This window comes from Pipistrellus kuhlii, unplaced genomic scaffold (assembly GCF_014108245.1).
Source record: "Pipistrellus kuhlii isolate mPipKuh1 unplaced genomic scaffold, mPipKuh1.p scaffold_m20_p_1, whole genome shotgun sequence".
Classification (NCBI taxonomy): Eukaryota; Metazoa; Chordata; class Mammalia; order Chiroptera; family Vespertilionidae; genus Pipistrellus; species Pipistrellus kuhlii.
The window spans coordinates 183,613,507-183,637,011 of record NW_023425404.1 but is presented as its reverse complement, the minus strand read 5'-3'; the positions used below and the strand labels follow the sequence as shown (position 1 = coordinate 183,637,011).

General features: G+C 36.5%; 1 pseudogene; it reads left to right on the top strand.

Annotated features, from left to right (window-relative positions):
* Positions 1–449: 449 nt before the first annotated feature.
* On the top strand, positions 450–3,872 carry LOC118724719 (annotated as a pseudogene).
* Positions 3,873–23,505: the final 19,633 nt, after the last annotated feature.

Here is a 23,505-nt window from a genome sequence, read left to right as displayed (position 1 = left end):
GGCCTGAAATGGAGACTGGGTAAATATAGAAAAGAGACCAATATGAGGTATATGTAAAACTGTGATCCAGTAGGCATTATTAGACATGAAAAGCATTGGAGGCCAGAAGTCAGGGATGTGCACTTCTCAGCCTCTTGCTTGAGTAACTTTACGAACAGGGATATTGTTTACAAAAATGGAGAAATCAAGACGAAATTGCAAATTTTAGGGAAAACATAGCAATTAATTTGGGGGAACTACACTTGAACATTGTGATGATTGTGAACATTGGAATATAGTTTTGGTAGAAGATAGGATGTAGAGTCACTGGCTTATGTTTGGACGATTATAAAATTCATGGACTGTGATTAGGAAGCTCACACAGCAGTTCTAGACAGGAAACAGAAGAGCATCAGATATTGTATCCTATAGGAAATAACACCATCATTTAAAGGTGGTAGCAGCTAAAGATGACAAACAAGCAGCCTGAGAAGGTATGACAAGTTTGCTGGGAGAAAAGGATTAGATGATCACAAGGAAGATGTTGTTTAGAGATATTTTTAGGAATAAATTCTGCTTAGAAATTACATAATGGTTGGAAATTATCTATCACAGCTATAAATAACAGTTTAATGGAAATCTTGCATTTATATAACTATTTGAATAGATGGACATCAAAATGTGCTTATTTAATGAGAGGGAAAAGAAACAACATTTTTAATTGCTATTTTACACATGAGAAAACAAACTTATTTAATCATTAAATGTGAATATACAATTGCAGTGTAATGCCACAAATATCATAACACCTAGGATGTGAGCCACTATGCACAAGAGTGAGGAGGTATGCAAATGATTCTGATATTCTTATGCTTAAAATCCTTCAGAGACTCTAAAGTCATTATAACTCATCAGACACACAAAGCTCTTTATAATCTGTCCAGGACGTATATTCCTTTTTATCTTCTCTAATTTTTTCTGATGCTTCCCCAGCCCTAGGAGCAACAGTCCACGTGCCATGTTAGGGACAAATCATGTAATTTAAGGATTGATGTCTTTATTTGTGTTTCCATATCTATTTGGATCCTTCTTCCCTGTATTCTATGAATATTCATCTTTCAAAGTTCAATCCAGATGTTACCTTCTCAATGATATCTAATCAATAGACTCATAAATAATACTCATTTTTTCTTGATCCTCATATACAAAGTTATATCAATGCATATATTATCAATAGGCCTATCACAGCATTAATCCTTCCATTGTGGATTATTCATAGACCCTGTTGATTCAGCATGTCAAAGAGAGAGGGAGAGAAAGAGAGAGAGAGAGAGAGAGAGAGAGAGAGAGAGAGAGAGAGAGAGAGAGAGAGAAAATATTAGGTATATTAAATTTTATAAATCCCCTAGATGTATATGGAATACAAATTTATTTGTATCACTGTCTTTTTAAAACATTCACTTGAATATGAGTTTTATTAAATCATAATTTAAGTTTAAAATAACTATCCTGCTAAGGGACTTATTTATTTTTGCCTTTGGATAATCATAAAAGCCTCATTCCATCAGGGTTTCAACTGAGGTGGGAAAATCGAAACTACTCATTTTTAGTTACTATGATTCTAGGAATTCCAAAGTTGTAAATAGGCTATGTCTTCCACTTAATTTGTATTTGAATTCATAAACCACTTTTCCATGCAAAAATTAATAATAATAAATGCCTTTTTAGCTTCCTAAACTTACTCACCAAAGCCTATGAATAACATTGTGTAAATATAAACTGTAGTTAACATTTATTGCTTCATAATATGCTAAGTGCCCTACAAACATAAGCTACTTTAATCTTAATAACAATTATGTGGTCTGAGTTCTATTATTCCTATTTTATTGATGTATAGTAAAAAATAGAGAGGTAATCAACTTGCTCAAGGCACACAACTTCTGAGATATTGACCTGAGATTATAATACTTGAATCTTATTTCAAAGCACATATTTTATGTCATTAAAAAATTTAATATAGGCCGAAACCGGTTTGGCTCAATGGATAGAGCATCGACCTGCGGACTGAAAGGTCCCGGGTTCGATTCCGGTCAAGGGCATGTACCTTGGTTGCAGGCACATCCTCAGTAGGGGGCATGCAGGAGGCAGCTGATCAATGACTCTCTCTCATTGATGTTTTTAACTCTCTACTCTGTATCTCTCTCCGTTCCTGTCTCTGAAAAATCAATAAAATACATATATTTTTTAAAAATTTAATATAGGTAGAGAATTTAATATGCATAAGTATGCCAATATTGCATCATTCAATTTCAATAATTCTCTTCTCATGATCAATGTTGTTTCATCTATCTCTAATAAACCAATACTTCCACCCCTTTGTATTAATCTGAAACATTCCACACATCATATAGTTTTATTTTAACATTTTACTATATCTCTAAAATATATTGGCATTTTAAAAACATAGCTATAATACTGTTATGATACATAAGTAAAAGTAAACAATGAATTCTTATTATCTTCATATGTCTAGTAATTATTTAAATGTCCCAGTTATCTCATACATTGATAATTTCAAGTAGATTTTTAAAAATATATATTTTTGTTGATTTCAGAGAAGAATTGGGGGAGAGAGAGAGAGAGAGAGAGAGAATATCATTGATCGGCTGCCTCCTGCACACAGGAATTGAGCCCTGACCTCCTGATTCATAGGTTGATACACAACCATTAAACCATGCTCGCTGGACTATTTCAAGTAAATTTTCACTTTATTTTAGAATCAAACTTCAAAATATCAGGGCAGGAAGGTCACTTTACAAAATGCAAGAGTGAATTTTAAGACAGAATCATGTACAAATGCATACAAATGTAAGCACATTTCCACAAGTGGTGGCATACAGGAAATGAAACCAAATATGTAAAATAATTGAGCATCTTAAGAAATGACAGCTATGGAATTAGGAATAAAGGCTGGAATATTACCAATCTTTATCGAGAGCCTTCCCTAAAATGTAGATTCATGTCTTTGCCACAATTAACCAAGATTTAAACGGTATATAGTCTTTTAATAATAATTTAAAAGGTTATATCATTTCCATATTTACTTATATTTGCATGCTGACATATTACACATTTGCATCCTTAGCCATTTAAAAACAGCTGAGGCTAGCCCTGTGGGGGCCATGTGCAGTTGCTGTGTGCTGTGAATGTGGTTGCTGCTGTGGGCCTGGCCCTGGCCAGGCAGCTCTCCAAGGAGCAGGGCATCCTCCTGCTTGGGAGTGCCAAAATTGTGCCTGAGTTCTTCTTATTTTATATCAGGGTGACATTTATCCATCTGAAACTTTTGCTCAAGTGCAGAAATATGGACTCACCTTTCTTGTAACTACTGATCCTGAGCTCTTAAAATACCCAAGCAATGTGGTGGAACAACTAAAAGATTGCTTATTCAAGTGCTCAGTTTGGAAATCGTTTGTAGTCATCTTGAATACTGAACATGGTGAGGTCCTCGAAAGATGGCAGTTTGGTATTGAGTATGACAAGGCTGCCAAAGATGACAGTACACTCAGAGAAAAATATCAGGAAGCTAGACAAGATGAAGTCCTCTGGGCGATCAGGCAGAACACAGCAACAGTGACATTCCTGTCACAGCTAGAACTTTCCTGTTCATGTGATCTGCTGATCTATGCAGACAAAGATTTGATTGCACCTGAAAAAGTGAGAAGAGTCCGAGAGCATAGTTCATTACCAATTCTGAGCAAGTTTGCCTGTGTTCCTTCACTATTATAATCCACAAAGTAAACAGGAAGGTGGCCAAGAAAATCTTGTTCTTGACTGGGGTTGGGACAAGAACAATAATGGAATTAACAAATGAGTGCTTCCTGAAACCAAGTTAGCTATGGTTCATGCTGTATTTCACTGGTTAATTTTTATATGGGAAAAACTTAACATTCTATTTTACTGAGTTGTACATAATTATTCCATCTTTTGGTATCTGTTTGACTTTTCATAGGGTTTATTATAATGTTTTGCACGTGGTTCAAAAGGGAACCAGCAGATCACATCAGATTGTGATGTCAATTCTTTTGAAGACGGTAACTGAGGGTGGAAAAGTTGTTTGTTATAAAGCTAAATGCCTTCTTGAATCAGACTTTTTGCTTAAGTAGCTTGACTCAGAATAAAGGTAAATATGAAACACAGTAAAACAAGTCTGAATATTCAGAATCTTTGTTTTGGTCCTAACATAACAGATACTACACAATAACAAAATATTCTATTAGGGACTTTTGCCATTTATTTTCTTTGTATAGTTTCCATATTGAAAAAAAAATCCAATTATTTTATTTTGATGTATATAATTTATACTTGCAAAGCTATCACTATTTATACTGTTTAACTTCCAGTGATATAGAATTCTTTAAAATGTCATTTGTGTTTTATAAAATCAAGCTTTAAATGATAATAATAAACTTAAATGTGCATGTTAAAAACAAACAATTGAATTAGCATCTACTTAGTAAAGATGCTTAGGAATCCCCTTGATGCTATTAACTATAATTCCTCACAATTGTGAAATACTTCATAAATTAAAAAATTGACTTTAACATTGCCTCACACTTCAGAGTTGACAGTCACAGCATTCTAGTGGCCAATCTGTACAAACTGAATATCAGGTTAGAGGACTATGGAATTGATTTAAGATTACAATTAGTATGTGCAACTATTTAATTAAGATTGACAAATATTAAGCGTTTTGTATTTTAATATTAAATTTTTAGCTTACTCAAGCCATGCTTTTCTTTATTTTTCCTCCCTTTAATCTTTCTACTCCCTTGGGCTCCATTTTGCAGTCTTCTTTTTCTGTCCTTTTTTCCTTTCATCTCTCCTTGCATGCTCAATGTCTACTATTTGTTTATCTTCTGCTTACCCATGTAGTTTAGGGATAACTGAGACAGTGATTTTGCCCCCTTTTCCCTTTATTTATGAACTTTCTCTTTGTAATTTCTTCCATTACTATAGTTTCAGTTGTCCCTGCTATGTACAATATGCCTGTAGTAGATTGCATAACGGCCATGCAAAGTTGCAACGATCTAATCCTAAAAATATATGTTACTTTATTTAGGCTGTTCTCAACAAAGGTGAAAGGTAAATTCAATTATTTTCTTAAATTATGTTTGCCATATTTCTTTACTTGGTTAAATAAATATAAGCTATTTCTTCTAAAACTGAAGAAATAATTAGTCTATTTTTTTTTTCTTGTAAGGCAGATAGTTTATATCTTTTGTTGATGTGCCATCCTCCTTTTCTTCATTTGATAGAACATTCAACATTTCCAGGTATATGAGGATATTTTATAGATTTTTTTCTAATTTATGCACCTATAGTTTTGCCTTTTTCTAGAATGTCCAGTAAATTGAACTATATAGTTCTGTCAGAGATAGCAGGAAGAGTACCACACAGCTCTGCTGGTATGACTGGCCCTGTGTCCATGTATTCTTCTAAATTCTCCCATTTGACTACACAGAGCTGGTTCCTGCTTGAATTCTGCCCACTGTACTAACTGTTGAGAACTTAGTCCAAGTTCCTCCTTTATCCTCTGCTCACTAGTAACAGGTGTTGGGTCCAAGCCCCTCTGACTGTGGCTGGACCTTCTAGGCCTCTGGGTCTTAGACAAAAAAGCCATGAGAGGTTGTGAATATATAAGAACTAGAGGCCCAGTGCATGAAATTTGTGCACGGGGGTTAAGGGGTTCCTCAGCCTGGTCTGCATCTTCTCACAATCCAGGATTTCTGGCTCCTAAAAGCATGCCTACCTGCCTGACTGCCTCGTTGCCCCTAACCACACTGCCTGCCTGCTTGATCACCCCTAAACACTCTGTCTACCTGCCTTATCACCCCTAACCACTTGCCTGCCTGCCTGATCACCCCTAACTGCTCACCTGCCTACCTAGTAACCACTAACTGCCTCTGCTCCGGCACCCAGAGCCACAGCCTCATCCAGAATGACATCCAGAAGGTTGTTCGGCTGCCCAGTCTAATTAGCATATTATGTTTCAATTATTATAGATGGGTCTTTATTGCTGAAGCCAGTGGCCATATAGCCATCAGACAAAACAGTCTTCACAGCAAATTCCATAGAGGCAGACAGCCAGACATATCTTTCCAATAAAGCATCATGAGTCTCTGTACCCACAGTTATTATTTGAGCAGCCACACACTGCCTCCTAGACTCACTGCCTCACAGTGTAGCAGTACCTGAGCTCTCCAGCTCAGCAGCTTCTCTTGTCTCTCCTACCCACCTGCTCTCTCTAGCTGAATTATTCACACACTCCATCCTTAGCTGACTAGACTGGTCAGTAACCAACTTTTATACTATTTAGGCAAAGATGGATTCATGCCAACTTACTGAAGGACACAGTGCACTATGTGTCCTTGCAGCCACTAATAGTATCTTGTCCAGATTAGGACTTCCAGACTCAGAGTCCGTGGACTTTATGATTAGGCTCATGCCCAGAGTGGCCTTACACATTCTGGTGTATTGATAACAAGGCCTCTGTGGTCCTATTGTCCTTGACCATCTGGGGACCCTAGCATGGTCCCCGTAAGTGTGCAGGAAGTTGTGTCTGGCTTTCTTTAAATTTAGTATAAAGCTTTTGAGACTTTTCCATGTTTTTACATTTGTTAACAGTAATAAATGTACTACAGTTTCTTGATGTTACATTCATAGTATATGTGTAGATCGATTTGGATTTTTGTAGTAAATATGAATAAAGCTGTTATACACATTTATGTACAAGTATTTGGAAGAGCACAAGTTTTCATTTCTCCCAAATTTAGCTAGAGGGAGGTTTACTGAGTTGTTGAATAATCATATATGTTGGATTTTATAAGGAACTATCAATTGCTTTCCAACGTGGTTGTTCATCTTATATTTTTATATGAAATATCAAAAAAAGCAAGTAGCTCTGCATCCTCACCAGCATATAGCAGTCAGTGTCAATGCCAGTGCTAGTTTTGTTTCATTCTTTGCCATTCTAGTCCACGTGTAATAGTATGTGTAATAGTATATCATTATGGGTTAATGATGAATTAATCCACATATTAATTGTGTATTTCATGCAATACATTGTTGTGAATTGTATTGCTTATGTATGGATATTCATTCATTAATGTGAAAATTAATTTGTATTTTTTTAATTGCTAATCATGTCAAACATCTATATATATATATATAAAAGCCTAAATAACTGTTAGACTGTTTGACCAGTAGCTATGATGTTCATTGACCACCAGGGGGCAGATGTTCAATGCATAGGCATGGCAACTTGGAACAGGCTGATGAATCTCCAGGGGGAAGGAGTGATCAGGAGGTTGGGAAGAAATTAACAAAAAAATCGTATATGCATACTAGAGGCCTAGTTCATGGATTCATGCACCAGTAGGGTCCCTCAGGCTGGCCTGCAGGGACTGGACTGAAACTGGCAGTTCAACTCTCCTGAGGGGTCCCTGATTGCCAGAAAGTGCAGGCCAGGCTGAGGGACCCCACTGAAATCTATTCACTGAGCCTTTAGAATGTTTATAAGATCATTTGTTCTCTGAATATGTTTAATGAAGTGTCTACTCTAATCTCTTGCCTATTTAAAATCATTTTCTATTATTATGTCTCAAATGTTATATATTTAGAACATAAATTTTTAAATCAGATATATATATTTTGAAAAAATTCTTGTAGTCTGTGACTTGTCCTTCAATTCTCTTTATATTATCTTTTGAACAAGAGATTTCAATTTTGAAGTAAGTTCATTTAATTATTTTTATTATGTTATTAGTGCTTTTTTTATTCTAAGAAACATTTTCCTAACTCAAGTTCACAGAAGTTTGCTCCCTATGTTTTCTTCTAGACTTTTGATGGTTTTAGGTCCATTATCTATTTATTTATTTATTTATTTTAATTTTTTTTTTTTTTTATTGATTTCAGAAAGGAAGGGAGGGAGAAAGAGAGATAGAAACACCAATGATGAGAATCATTAATTGGCTGCCTCTTGCACTCCCCCTACTGTGGATCAAGCCCACAATGTAGGCATGTGCCCTTGACCAAAATCAAACCTAGATCCCTTTAGTTTAGTTCATTGGATGATGCTCTACCCATTGAGCCAAAACAGTTCGGGCTATTATCTTTTCTTGTATGTGGTATGATATAAGGGATGTTTTTGGACAGGCATGTCCTTTACCATTGCTTTTTATAGTTAGTTGTGACATTCAACCTGTATGTTGAAAACATTCCCCATTAACTAGCCATAAAAATGCGGTTTGTTTTCCTAAACTCTCTATTCTATTTATTGATCTCTGTTTCAGCATATTTTACTCTTGAATATTGAACTTTTTATAGAAAACCTTAAAATCTGGTACTTTGAGTACTCCAAATTTATTTCTCATTTTCAAAATTATTTGTTGGCTAGTCTATTTTTTTTGTTTTGTGATAGAAATTTTAGAATGATTTTGGCAATTGCTACAAAAATGTTGTTAGAATTTGATTGAATCTATAGATCAATTTGGAGATAATTGAAAATATTATGAGAGAGAATTAGAATCTTTAAAAATATTGATTTTGTGGCCATAACAAGGCATGTCTCATCAATTTATTTTGCTTTTCTTCTCTTCTTACTTCACTATGTTATAATTTTAAACATACACATTTTGCATATATATTGTAAAATTTATCCCAAAATATTTCATATGTTTTGATGTTACCATATATCATGCCATTTTAGATTTCACACACACACACACAATTCAGCTACATCCTAAATCCACAAAAAAAGAATACACAACAAAAAAAGAAGACAATAGAAATTATGACTATATAGCTTATCTGGCTTGTTTTTATTTTTAGGATCAGGATAACAATTTCTTATTATATTTTAGATCATAACTTGAGACAAATATATCACTTGAATTGTATGTCAACATGTGAAAACTGAGGATTATGAGTTTAGGTTTTGCTCCCTAACTAATTCCTCATGTCTTGTTTATCTAACACTGGATTTCTGACTTATAGTAAAATCTGGCAATAAGCACTCACTAACAAGTTTTATTAATGCTGTTATTGACAAAAAAAAAAAGCTATTGAAAATGGAAAAATAAAGAAATAAAGTTTTGTTTTATAACACAATTGATTCTGAGTACATAATACTGCATTTTGTCTGATTCATGTTGAATTCTTATCCTTTTTGTGTTAGTCTTTATATTAAATGTCACCAATATCAGTATTTTATACACTAGTTTATTAATTATAAGTTCATTGAAGGTAATTTTACCAACGAGGACTTAAAAGCATTAGTGTTATTGCTGCAATTCAGAGTATGATATTCAAATAAAAAGGATTCAGATTAGCAAGTGATATTCTACATTGGAAATAATAAGAGTGCACAATATCCTAAAATTAATAATTCCTGTTTGTAAATAGCTATTGAAAGGAGACAGTGACGAAACTTCTATATTGAGTGAATTTAACTTTTCTTTTAAATTGTTGAGCATTCATTTATTTTACTACTTGCTGAAATGTATCATGTTGCAGTTTTGTAAAATTTACCATATTCTGTAATTTGTATTATTATACTGTGTATATATCAAGACAATTAATTATAGGCTTCCATAATAAATCATCTCAGAATCAGCCCCAGAATTATTAAAGCATTTTTAATGATATGGCTGGCATAGGAAGAAAAATGATAAAATACTAACAGTGCTAAATTCATGGTCTTGCTGAATTGCTGCTATATTCTGAGATTCAAGTTAAAATGATCAAAAGAAATCACCAGGACATTCTGCTCCTATAGGGCACAATGCTCACAATAGGAAACCTCCTTTTCTTTTCTAGCACTCCCATCTAATCAGCATGTAGAGGAGAATCTACAGGAGAGGAGATTTGGGGCCAGGCATATTCCTTACCATTGCTTATTATAGTTAGTCTTGACATAAAACTGAATACTGTAACAGAAGATATTAATTTTGGTATACAGAATTTGTACTCAAAATCTCTTTTAGTTTGGTTGACTGCTCTCATTCTTTTGTAACCCACTTCTATTTTATAAGGCATTCCTGACTACTTTGTTTTCATAAAAGATCTAAATTCTGATTGTTCATCATGACCTCAATGGCTAGTCATACCATGGTGAGTTCTTGCTAGTGTTTCCAAAGAAATGTCTTTGTCTTCTTGCTACTGTTCCTTGCTTCTATCCTGATCTGTTACATTTATTCTGTTAGTTTCATGATCTCCATTCCTTGTTCTATACTACCTCTTGAAGATAAGTAGAATTATCATCTTATTATTTCTGAAATCTTCAGTTTTTAAAATATTTCATGTCAAGCCATGTGAGTTCAATAAATATTGGAAAAAATGTACTGATTCTGGTAGAGGCTGACAAAGAGAAAAAATATATAACACATGGAATTGAAAACAATTTTCAAACTCTGCTTTCCATTTATATTCTGCCAATAAAGAGCAGATCATAAATTATACCAATTACAAAACTAGTTCAATTTTAACAACTTCAGTTTTGGGTAAGAGATTTAATAGGTGTGGCATTAAAAGATAAATGATACATATAGGATGGGGAAAAATAGATTTACATTTGTTTTTATAGAAAATAATATAATAATCCTATGTAATAAAAACCTAATATGCTAAGTGTTCAGTCAACCATTCAAACCATTCAACCAATCAAAGCATTATATGCTAATAATATGCTAAGGTCACTCAACTGCTCGCTCTGACGTGCACTGACCACCAGAGGTCAGATAGTCAATCAGTTGACCAGTCACTCTGACATGCAGTAACCACCAGGGTACAGATGCTCCAACTGGTAGGTTAACTTGCTGCTGGGTCCGGCTGATCAGAAATGAACAAGACAGGTCGGACATGCTGTGGAGCCTTCCCATGGTCCCTCCATGGCTGGCCAACTTCCTGTGTCCCTCTCAGGGCCTGATGGTGCAAAGGTAGGGCCCCTTGGCTTAGCCTGAACTCTCTTGCAATCTGCACCCACTTGAAATTTCAGGGGATGTTGGAGAGCTGGTTTTGTCCCAGTCCCACAGTCCAGACTGATGGAACCCCACTGGGCCTCTAGTAATCTACAATAATAAAAGAGTAACATGCAAATTAACTATCACTCTGCTATGTCCACAAGCCACACCAACCAGGAAATCAGGAGAAAGTATGCAAATTAACCCAACCAGTATGGAGGCCAGCCATAGAGCTGGAGCAAGCAGGAGGTTTGGGTTGCCCAGCAATGGAAGAAGCAAGCTCCCCGCTGACCTGGCCTTCCCTGGCCTCTGCTCAAGGTTACAAAGTTTCAATTATAGAAGATAAATAAATCCTAGATTCTTGCTTCCAGCTGGCCCTGGACTCTGCTCAAGGAGGCACTGGGGGAAAAGGGAAAAAAAAAAAGAAGAAGAAGAAGAAGAAGAAGAAGGGGCTGGGGCCTTGGGTTGCTGGGGAGTGATTAGGGCAGGATGGGATGGCAGGGGCTGTTGGAGGTAAGCAGACTAGCAGAGATGCCAGTTGGGGATGAGCAGTGATCCCTGCTGGTCTGCTGGGACAGCTGGGGGGCAATTGGGGGTTAGCAGGCCAGTGGGGAGGGAAGGTGAGGGCGAGCAGGCCAACAGGGGGTATACTAAGGGGTGAGCAGGCTGACAGGGGGCATTTGGAGGTAAACAGGCCTGCAGGCAGAGTGGTTAGGGGCAATTGGGCAGGCAGGCAGGCAGGTGAGCAGCTGGAGCCAGCAATCCCAGATTGTGAGGGGGATGTCTGACTGCCAGTTTAGGCCCGATCCCTATAAACTGACAGTAGGACATCCTTCAAAGGGCCCCAGATTGGAGAAAGTTCAGGCTGGGCTGAGGAACACCCCTTGCCCCTGTGCATGAATTTCATGCACTGTGCCACTAGTTAATTATACAAGAATAAACTACCGGTATGTATTTTTTATATAATTGTATACCTTATTTTGCCCCAACCTGTATTTAACATATTAAAGAATGGCAACAGATCTTTCCCTCTCATTGGCCATATGTATGCTACTGCAAACACATAACATTGCCTTTACCATTCATAGTTTTATATCAAAAGTATAAGGGAATATTAATGGTATGTCTCTTTAAGAATAGAGGTCTCAGTGTATCTCAACTACTATTTCTGGAGAGAATTAATTCCTAATATTTGTAAGCACCCATTATATAAACCAAATCATATTCCCTCCTGAACCTATAGTATGATATTGGTTATGAATCAACCTCAGAAGAGTTGAGGAAGTAGTCACTTGATTCATATCTCTTTTCTGTGATTCAAATGAGAGATTCCAATTGCGAAAGGGCAGATAGAAGTGATAAATTGACAGAGCAACACAATATTTATTAAAGTCTATCATTTCCAGAGTACTGGAAGATCAGCTTAAATTTTAATTATCAATTTATTGCAAAAAATAAAGCTGGTAGCTACCTTTCTATATTTTTCTTTTATAGACTATGTTTTGGAGTCCAACACATTGTTGTTCTGAAAAGATCCTAAGTATTTAACCTCTTGTGGTCTTGCAGAGCCTTGAAATTTATACTTAGAATTAAATTGCTCTCATGCATAAGAATTACACCAATACATATTTTCTGAAATTATATGAAATTGTTATTATGGTGAATAGTATTCCTTAATTCACTCTAAGAAATTTTGCCTTTCCTGTGTTCCATCTGTCTTTAAACAAGACTCTGGAGAGGGCAAATGCTATGTTTAGGTAGCTACCAAGATTGTCCACTGAAATTTTGTGTCATAAGAAATAAAAATGTCACAGTGTGTTTTTAGTTATTATTTAAAAACTAGTGGCCCTGTGCATGGGATTTGTGCACATTGAAAGGGGAATACTTAGAAGAAATATTTTAATATTGCTCCTTACCCTTTTTCCCTCAGTGCTTGGGAGCCAGGTTGTGACCCCACCCCCCACTGCTGCCATGGTCACTGTCTGTGGGGTGATTGTCAGGGCAATTTGGCCCATGCTATGCATTTTCCTAGTAATGCCCACTCACTTGCCCCATCATCCCACCGTGGTCCCCCTCTCATTGGGTCCATTGGGGCCAGCAGCTCCTCCACTGCTGCCTGCTCCCAGTGCCTGCCACATCACCAATGCCCGCCGTGTTCTGTGCCACCCCTTGGTGGTCAGAGCACACCATAGTGAGCAGTCAAACTCCCAGTCAAGGGGACATTTTGCATATTAGGCTTTTATTAAAAAGGACTAGAGGTCCAGCGTATAAAATTCGTGCACAGGGGAGGGTCCCCTCAGGCCAGTCTGGACCCTCTCCAATCTGGGACCCCTCAGAGGATGTCTGACTACCTGTTTTGGCCCAAAACCAACAGTTGAACATCCCTCTCATAATCCGGGACCACTGGCTCCTAACTTCTCACCTGCCTGCCTGCATAGTCATTCCCAACTGTCCCCCTTTACCCTCCTCTTCACTTGCCTTGTCTCCCCTCACTGCCCCTCTCTGCTTGCTTGGTTGCCCTCACTGCCCCCCCCCCACCTGCCTGAACAGCCCCAACTTCCTCCCCTGCCAGCCTGGCCACCCCCAACTGTCTCCCCCCAACCTCCCTGCTAACCTGTCATCCGCAACTGCACCTGCTGGTCAGTTCTTTGGTTCATCCTTTGCTAACCCCCCTGCTTGCCTGTCGCCCCACACAACCTGATGATCAGTCGTTTGGTCATCCCTTGCTAATTACCCTGCCAGCTGGTTGCCCCAAGCAGCCTGCTATTTGGTTGTTATTATGAGGGCATCATGACCAATTTGCATATTACCCTTTTAATATTATAGATAGGTAACCTAATTTTCACTTATAAATATTATAAGGATGTAGCATACAGCCAAGTGACCACAGTTAATAATATTAACCACAATTGCATATTGGAAAGTTCATAAAAGAATAGATCTTTAAAGTTTTTATAAGAAAAAATAATTGTAACTATATATGGCGATGGATTTTATTGAGTCACTAGAGGCCCAGTGCATGAAATTCACACATGGGGGTGTGTGTCCCTTAGCCCAGCCTGAACCCTCTCCAACTTGGGACCCCTCGAGGGATGTCTGACTACCCTCTCACAATCCAGGACTGCTAGCTTCCAACTGCTCACCTGCTTGCTTTCCTGCTTGCCCCTAACTGCTTCTGCCTGCCTCACTGATCACCCCCTAACCACACCTCTGCTAGCCTGATTGATGCCTAACTGCTCCTCTGCCAGCCTGTTTATCCTAACTATCCTCCCCTGCCGGCCTAGTCACCCCTATCTGCCCTCCACTGCAGGCCTGGTACCCACCAACTATCCTCCCCTGCAGGCCTGGTCCTTCCAAACTGCCCTCCCCTGCTGGCTTAATCACCCACAACTTGGTTGCCCTCACTGCCCCCACTGCCCCCCCACACCTGCCTGAACACCCCCAACTTGCAGGCCTGGTCCCTTTCAGCTGCTGTCCCCTGCTGCCCATCTTGTGGTAGCCATTTTGTGTCCACATGGGTGCAGCTATCTTCACCATATGGGGGCAGCCATATTGTGTGTTGGAGTGATGGTCAATTTGCATATTACTCTTTTATTAGATAGGATTATGTTGTAAAACTAAAAGTAATAGTTATATATCAAGTACACATCAATTTTTTAAAAAGCAAAAGAGAAAATATAAACAAGTTAAATTCACAATCTTATTACTTATACCAATAAGAATCTTCTATTGAAAGGTTAAAAACTAGCCCTAACCGGTTTGGCTTAGTGGATAGAGCATTGGCCTCCAGACCGAAGGGACACAGGTTAGATTCAGGTCAAGAGCATGTACCTTGGTTGCAGGCACATCCCCAGTGGGAGGTGTGCAGGAGGCAGCTGATCGATGTTCCTTCTCTCTCATCAATGTTTCTAACTCTCTATCCCTCTCTCTTCCCCTCTGTAAAAAATCAATAAAATATATTTAATAATTTAGAAAAGGTTAAAAATGGCATTTATGGATCTTCTGGGAAAAATAATATAATTTATTTGGTAACTAGAAAAGGAAGAAATTTACAATATGTTTACTCAATGAAATACCCTTATCCCTTCCCCACCATTTACACACTTACATTTTCCTTTGCTCAAAAAATTTTAGCTTTCAATAATTACACATCATCAAAAAAAACTATTAAATATATTATTTTAAAATTTAATAGTTAGGAAGCATTTTAGGGAACAGAAATAAATAACAAAGATCTTTAAACCAGCATTCAAACAGAAAAATGCAAATTAATTAGGTGTATAACATATTATTAAAGAATAAAATTTCTTCAAATTACCAAAAGTACCAGTAGAAATCTATAAACAGCACACATTCAGAAGTTATGTGGTTTCTTTTTGTTTTGTTCTATTTAAACAGTATATGACCTGTAAGCCACATCTACTGTTTGCTCTCCTGCCTGGGTCTACTTTAATAAAAAGAAATATTGCTAGTCTTCTTATCCACCACCAACTGTCCTACAGATAGTGCCCACATATTTAAAACTCAAGTTCATAGGCCAAAGCAATTAGCTAACAACAAAAAAGAGAGGGAGCCAGAGAAAAGCCAAAATTCTCTTTTCTGGTCATTTGACACTAAGGACATAATTCTGCCATTCCAACTTGAAAAATGTAACATTGAGGGATCCTAACACTGGGAAAGGAGGCTGTATCGGATACACTGTCCTCTCTGGAGTGGTCTGCAACTGTGGACGGTTTTCCAATGATAATTAGTCAGTGGCCTGGCTTTGGAGATAGCTATATATTAAAAAGAAATGAAACTATTTTTTTTTATATTTAAAACATTTGGGAGGGGGGTCTTTGTAAATTTGACTCCTATAGAATTCAAGAGAGTAAAGAATCGTTTTGAATAGAGAGAAAAGAGGAAAAAAAGCTTATGGTGAAACATAACGAAGGTCTTATCTAGTGTGTTGGAAAGACATAGATACGTTTTTAAAAATATATATATTATTGATTTTTTTACAGAGAGGAAGGGAGAGGGATAGAGAAACATTGTTGACAGAAACATTGATCAGCTGCCTCTTGCATACTTCCTACTGGGGACGTTCACGCAACCAAGGTACATGCCCTTGAATGAAATTGAACCTGGGACCTTTCAGTCCTCGGGCCGACGCTCTATCCACTGAGCCAAACAGGCCAGGGCTACATGATACGTTTAGAGAGATATACTCTTGTCAGAATTGACATTGGTTGGTTTTCTGAACAGCAATGAGTTGCTGTCATAATTCTGTTTTTAATCATTCTGAAGCTTAATAGTGAAATAAAATATTTTAGCAAATTTGGGAAAGTCTTTTATTATGCTTTATTTCTTACATGTGTTTTTGAAATATAAGTTAGAAGGCCAGAGTACTTAATATATATCAGCAGTTTTCAACTCTTTTAATCTCATGGCACACATAAACTAATTACAAAAATTCTGCATCATACCAAAAAAATACATTTTTTGCTGATTTGACCCAAAAAAATATAATTTTGATTCATTAATAACAGATGGCTATTAATTATCGTATTTGACAATCTAAGGAAAAAGAGGTCAGTGCCCCTGACTAAGTAGTCAGGTACTGCATGTTTTAAATTTTTTCCTGGCACACTGGTTAAAAATCACTGACATATATGCTTTATGAAAATATTTGAAAATAATAAAATTAAAATATTTTGCAGATTGGAATTTTCTCTTTTCTCTTTGTACATTCGTTAAAAATACTGAACAATATACAGAACACATTTTTAAACACATTGTTCAGTTATGAAGCACTTTTATCATAGCCATAAAATATCTATACTTTGGTTTAAAAATAGAGACTATCTACATTTTTACAGAAATTAGCTCTTTAGGTGTCAATATGATTGCCTTCTCTGTTTCTAAATGGCCTGATCAAACAAGCATCACCAGACACGATCTGGGTTTTCCTTGTACCTAAAAGATAGTTAGTTGTTTTCACTATATTAAATGCATATTAGAAATATATTTTAATAATAGATATCTAGACACAAAAGTAGTATTTCAATACTTGCTTTTATTCCAATCAAGAGATTAAACAGTATACCATTTTATATGCTTACTACTCATATAACTGAGATTTTTTTTTCAAAATTTTTTGTCTTACCACTTTGAAAGCCACAAAATGGAAAAGTAAATAAAATGACAAAAATAATCCCATTCTTTAGGTCAGTCATTTTCCTTGCTATGATGGTTATAACTGCAGTCACAGAATAAAGGGAATACTCTGTTCCACATGATTTTTATATTCATATAAAATTGGCTATTTTCCTAGAGGCAAAAGTGTTCTATATAATACTATTTGCTATATATTCCATTGACTCTGAACCAAAATATTGTCAAGCTCCTGATTGCTTTTATAACAGTTCAAGTATTAAATGTAACATCATTGTGACAAATGAACAATTCCTTTTCTATGGCTCCCAATTTCTGTGTTCTTCTTCATAGAATTTTTCATCGAGCTTGGGGTTCCTTAAAGGGCGGTAATCTCTGGGTCTTACTGACTGTGAGGAGGAGGCTGTTACACTATGGTGTTCATCGTGTTGAAACAAGTATGCCACTTGCCCTGCTGCCATTTCTAATGCCTGTGGACTGGTGGTTAGTTCCAAAGATCATTAGCAACAGAGTCAGCAGAATTTTTCTCATGATAAACTAAGTAAATTAACAGCAACAGTACCCAGATTTTCTGAAACTAGAAAGCAGAGTACTGTAAAGACAGTAGTTGATCACATCCCATACCTGCAATACTGTTAAGTAAAGTCGACTCATCTGTGCAATTTCAGAGTTACTTGCAGAGAAGTTGTAGCAGAATATTCCAGGCTTGAGGTTTAAACAAGGCTAATATTGAGAAAAGAGAACATATAAGCCTAGGAGAGAGAAAAACAAAACAACTTCATTGAGTTTACAAATTGTAATTTTCTTCAATAAATGCTTTTAAAAATGCATACCAAGAATGATGATCATAAGCCTTCATTAGAAATAGAATAAATGAATTGATGAACAAAATAGGTCCAGACTCAGAAGCAATGGGTCAGATGGATAGATCTCAGAGGGGAGAAAGGGTGGGAAGAGATTAACTAAATAACTTATCTACATATATGCATAACCATGGATACAGGAAAACAATACTGCTGTGAAGGCCTTGGGTGGGGAAGGAGCTGGGTAGAGGAGGACAAAGGGGGGGGGGGAAATGGGTGATATCCATAATACTGTCAACAATAAAAATAAAATTTTAAACAAGACTAAAAAGCACAAAAATAGAATAAATGTACAACTCTCGTGACATAATACTTTATGGTTTCATTCAAGATATTTGTGAATTAATTTTAAAGTGGAACATTGTATTGAACCCAGCAATTACCCAAAGACTTCAGATGGTTTCTAGTATCTGGAAAAGCCAAGGAAACAATTTGTCCCTAGAAACTTCCAGAAAGCAACACAGACATTACATCTTGATTTTAGGCCAGTGAGATTCATTTCATAATTGAATTAAAGGAAAAGAAAACTTGGAAATAAGAACCAAACCATTAGGTTATAATAATTTATTATAAAATAATTTATTTTGCTTTCATGAAACAATATTCTTTGTGTCAGTTTTTAGGCTTACTTGTCCCAGTAGCTTCATTTTTAATTTATTTTCTTTACTGCTGAAAATATTATAGATGTCCCTCCTTGCCCCCATTGACGTTCTCTTCCCCACTAACACCCTCTCCCTAGGCCTTATCATATGTTCTCTCTTATATGTGGAATCAAATGAATAAAAGAAACTGACAGACAAAATAGATCCAGAGACATGGAAGCATATAGCAGACTGATGATTCTCAGAGAGAAGGGAGGGAGATGGGAAGAGATTAACCAAAGAATTTACAAGCTATATGCATAATCCATGGACACAGGCAATAATAATCTTATTTTAAAGAATTTAGTTCATTTAATAATATAATTTAATTACAGTATTTCTAAGAATTTGTAGCGTTATTTTGATTCCCAGAATGACAATAATTTTATTTGAGCACAGCATAAATGTTTTCAATTTAGACTAATACCTAAAGGCCCAGTGCACAAATTCATGCACCAGTGGGGTCTCTTGGCCTGGCCTGCAGGGTCAGGCTGAAACCGGCTCTCTCACATCCCCAGATGGGTCCCAGATTTTGAGAGGGTGCAGGCCAGCCTGAGGAACCACACTGGTGCATGATTGGGGCCAAGGAGGGGCCAGTGGAGGGTTCCAGGGTGTGTCTGGCCCACCTCGCTTAGTCCCAATCAGCTGGACCCCAGCAACAAGCTAACCTACTGGTTGGAGCATCTGCCTCTGGTGGTCAGTGCACTTCATAGCGAGCAGTTGAGTGGCCTTAGCATATCATTAGCATATTACACTTTGATTGGTTGAATGGATGACCAGATGACCAGACCTTAGCATATTAAGCTTTTATTATATAGGATTATACTCCCAGATATGGTTTCCTTGAAAAGAATGAGCAGAGAGCACTTTATTATTTCAGAGATGACACATTTGAGGCAGAATTAAATAATACTAGCTAATAGTGACACATTTACCTTATTTCTGCTTCTTATGAGAGTGCCTCAGATGCATGGTGTTAGACTTAATTCTTTGGTATCCTCACTTTCTACGTACTATTTTCAATTGCTTTTAGTTATATTTCTATTATACACTAATGTGGTAATCTAGACATTATATTTCAAAATAGTACTAAGATGAATTATATTGTTTAAAATAATTTTAAAAATCCCCAGAATTCAAGGAATAATTTATGTTTTCATCTGTCTTAATAACTACTGAATTCAATTTGCCTATATTAAACATTTTGATTATGTCTATTTATAAGGAATCATGTCCAGGAGTTATTAGCCAGCCCTTATATGGCATTGACCATGTGCTAGCATGTCTTCTAACATTATTATATCTATTACCTCCTTTGGTCTTCTCAACAGCCCTCTCCAAAAAGATGCTCTACTAATATCTCTGTTTTAAAGATGAGGAGGGTGAATGAAATGGACTGATTGTGTCCATGCAAAATTCCTATGCTGAATCCTTAACACCCAGAGTGGTGATATTTAGAGATGGGGTTTTGGGGAGATAATTAGGTTAGGTTATGAAGTTGGGCAGTCAGGATGGAATCAGTGTCATTTTTAGAAGAGAAAGATACATCAGAGCTCTCTCTCCCTTCCATGTGAAGACACATGGAAAAGGTAGCCATACACAGTGAGGAAGAGGGCTCTCACCAGCATCCTGTCATGCTAACATCCTGATTTCAGATTCCAGTCTCCAAAATTATGAGAAAGTAAATCGATGTTATTTAAGCCACCCAGTCTATTATATTTTTTTTCAATTGCATTAGATGACTAATACAGGGAGGAACACAGAAAAAAAATGAGAACCTTCCAAAGCAAATAGATAGGGAAGCCAGATTGAATCCAGGCAAGTACATTGTAAAGTAATCACTGTTAACTAATCCTATATAATAAGAGAGGAATATGCTAATTATCCTTTATGCCAAGAGGTGTAATGACTGCATAACAACTGGATCACAGATCTGCTGGAGGGTGGGGCAGCGAATTTCAAGTGGGCAGTGGAGAGCTACAGGAAGGGGAAGGGCAGAAAGCTATGAGGGGGCTCAGGGGAAGCTACAGGAGGGTGGCAGCTAGCTACTGGTGCATGGATTCATATGCAGGGCTACTAGTTATTTTATAAACATGATGTTACAATCAGTTTTATTTTAGCCTGGATGGAGTGGATTGTACTTCTGTGCACCCAAAGGTCTAGGGTTTGATTCCTAGTCAGAGCACGTATCCGGGTTGTATGTGCGGAAGGCAGCCCAGGGATGTTTCTCTCTCATATCAATGCTCTCTCTCTCTCTCTCTTTCTCTCTCTCTCTTCCTCTCCCTCTTTCTGTCTCTAAGTATGTCTTCAGGTGAGGATTTCTTTTTAAAATAAAAAATAAATACATAAATCGGGAAGTTTTCTACAATTTTCACAATTAGTGAAATAATTATATTACATGGAAAGTAAGACAGGCTATGAAAAACTATAGGTCAGACCTTTTTTTTGTCTTAATTTTTTGAACTTTTCTTCAACCTGTGTGTTGGTTGTTGTTGTTTTTTTTGTTTTTTGTGTTTTTTTTTTTTCAGAAAACTTTATCTTTTAATAATTTGAATGTATAATTTTTCTTTTTTGTTATTGACTTTTCATCCCAATGATCTGTTGATGCAGTTAAAAACCTAACTCTTTCTTTACCCTTGCCCTAACTGAATGCAATTCTAATTTTAATCCTAAAATTAAATAAATAAAGCAAATAATTCTAATCCTAACACCCTCCCCAAGTTTCATCTCTTCTTTCTGATGATTTTTTAACTTTACTTTTATTGACATTATTTCAGATGTCCTCATTTCCCCCCACCCTTTGCAGACCTCCTCCCAGGCCTAGTCCCCCTTCCCTGTGGCCATTACCACACTGTTGCCTGTGTCTATGTGTCATGCATGTATGTTCTTTGGCAAGTCTTTCTGATGATTTTTATGCTTTAAACCTCCCACCACAAATTCTCAACTATGGATTTAAGTTTGTTCTCTATATCACTTGAGTTTTTACATAATTGATTCTGTAACTAATAACTTACAAAACACTGAAATTATTTTATTGTATTTTGACCTTTATTAAATCATTTTCTTATTTCTTGCATTTTCAAAAATTTACTTCCCAATATTATAATTTCATTCAAATATTTGGTCTTGCCATCTTGTCTGCACTCTTGTTTCACAGATTTTATGTTTTCTGTTATTTTGCTGGGGGAACAAGTTAGAAAATCTGTTATCTTCTTTTTCCTGCCATACATCTTTTTTCCAAATGTCAGATAACAATAGATTCTATTGCTTAAAAGACAAAACTTGAACTAGAATAATTCAATGGTTAAACCAGTAAGCAAGTTTTTACATTTACAATGACTCTATTTTTACCCTTAATTCTTGAACAACTTGCCATTTTCATGAAGAATTAGGCCTTTAGCAATTCAGTCTCTTTGTACGTACTTTTTCTCTCACAAAAAAGTGTTCTTTCTATCTTAAAGCAACCAGTTAACTCCTACTCATCATTTAAATGTAATTTTAAGCATTACCTTTTGCTAGAATTGCTCTGTGATATCTCTGTCTGAAGCAGGTGACTCTAATCTCAAATCCCATGGCAACCATTGTGCATTTCTTTCTACTAGGTACTAAATAAAGGCATTTATCACTATATGTCTTTCAAAAGACAATATGTGGTTTACTAAATCACTTGAGCTTCTTATTAAGATAGGATTTTTTTTTCCTTTGAAACTGCTCAAATGAAAATACATGACTACTTTTACCTTTAACTTCAGCAGTCTCATGAATTCTCTGAAACACATCTGTATACTGCCCGAATTCCCTGTACCTTACTGAACATTCCAGGCGGGCTGCATATTGCTACATGGCACCATATTGACATGTCCTGGAAGACTGTGACTTGTTTAGCCATGGACACAAACAAGCAAGCAAACAAACACAAAACAAAATGAAACTCAGCAAAAAGAGAGATGCCTTGCAGACATGTAATTCTGGGTAACACTTAGAGAAATATCCCGATGGATCTCAGAAATACTCAGCTTCTTTGTGACTTTTTCTTTTATAGACATCCAACTCTTTTGGTACCTAAATAGAACTTGGCATCAGTAAGGTTTACCCCCCTAGAGAGAGAAGTAGTCAGCCTGCAGGTCAGCTCCTACATCTTCTAAGCCTCTTGCTATCTGATGTCTGGAATGTGAACCCACATGATGGGTTAGGGATACCTGTAATGAGCTATCCCACTTCCTTTTCATCTTGCCTACTGTCTGGTTCAAAGCATGTTTTGTTGTTGTTTTTACAGAAAATGTCCTTAAAGTTCTCTCTGCCTATTCCCCTCAATTGCAAAATGCAAAGATTGATGCCTCATTATTATGAATCTTTTGCATGTTCTTAAGCTCTGCCATTCACTTTAATTCTATGTAACATTAAATTGATATCTAATTATCAAAGCTACTCTAAGTTTTAGAAATATATGTGATGTATATTTACTGAACAGAAAACTATAAGAGTAGTTGCTGTTAGTATTAGAAGCATTCATTCATGTATGTATTTCATATGTATGTGGGCATCTACTATCCACTGGGCACAATGCTAGATGGAAAGCTAATGTCTATTGAGCGGCACATTTGCACGCATACCTGTTTCTGACATGATTATATATATGACCTTTTTCTTTATGAATATAATTTATTTTGAAATAAGTTAATCAACTCAGGGTTTTTTAGTTTTAATTCCAAGTCCTAGAAAGAGGATGATTTGTATTTCAAATAGGAAAATTTCAAGTGAATTAGTATTGTACCAACTCTGACTGCTGGTACATGGCTGCATATTGCTACATGGCACAGCACTGACTGCTTGCATAGTAGGAAAGAGCAA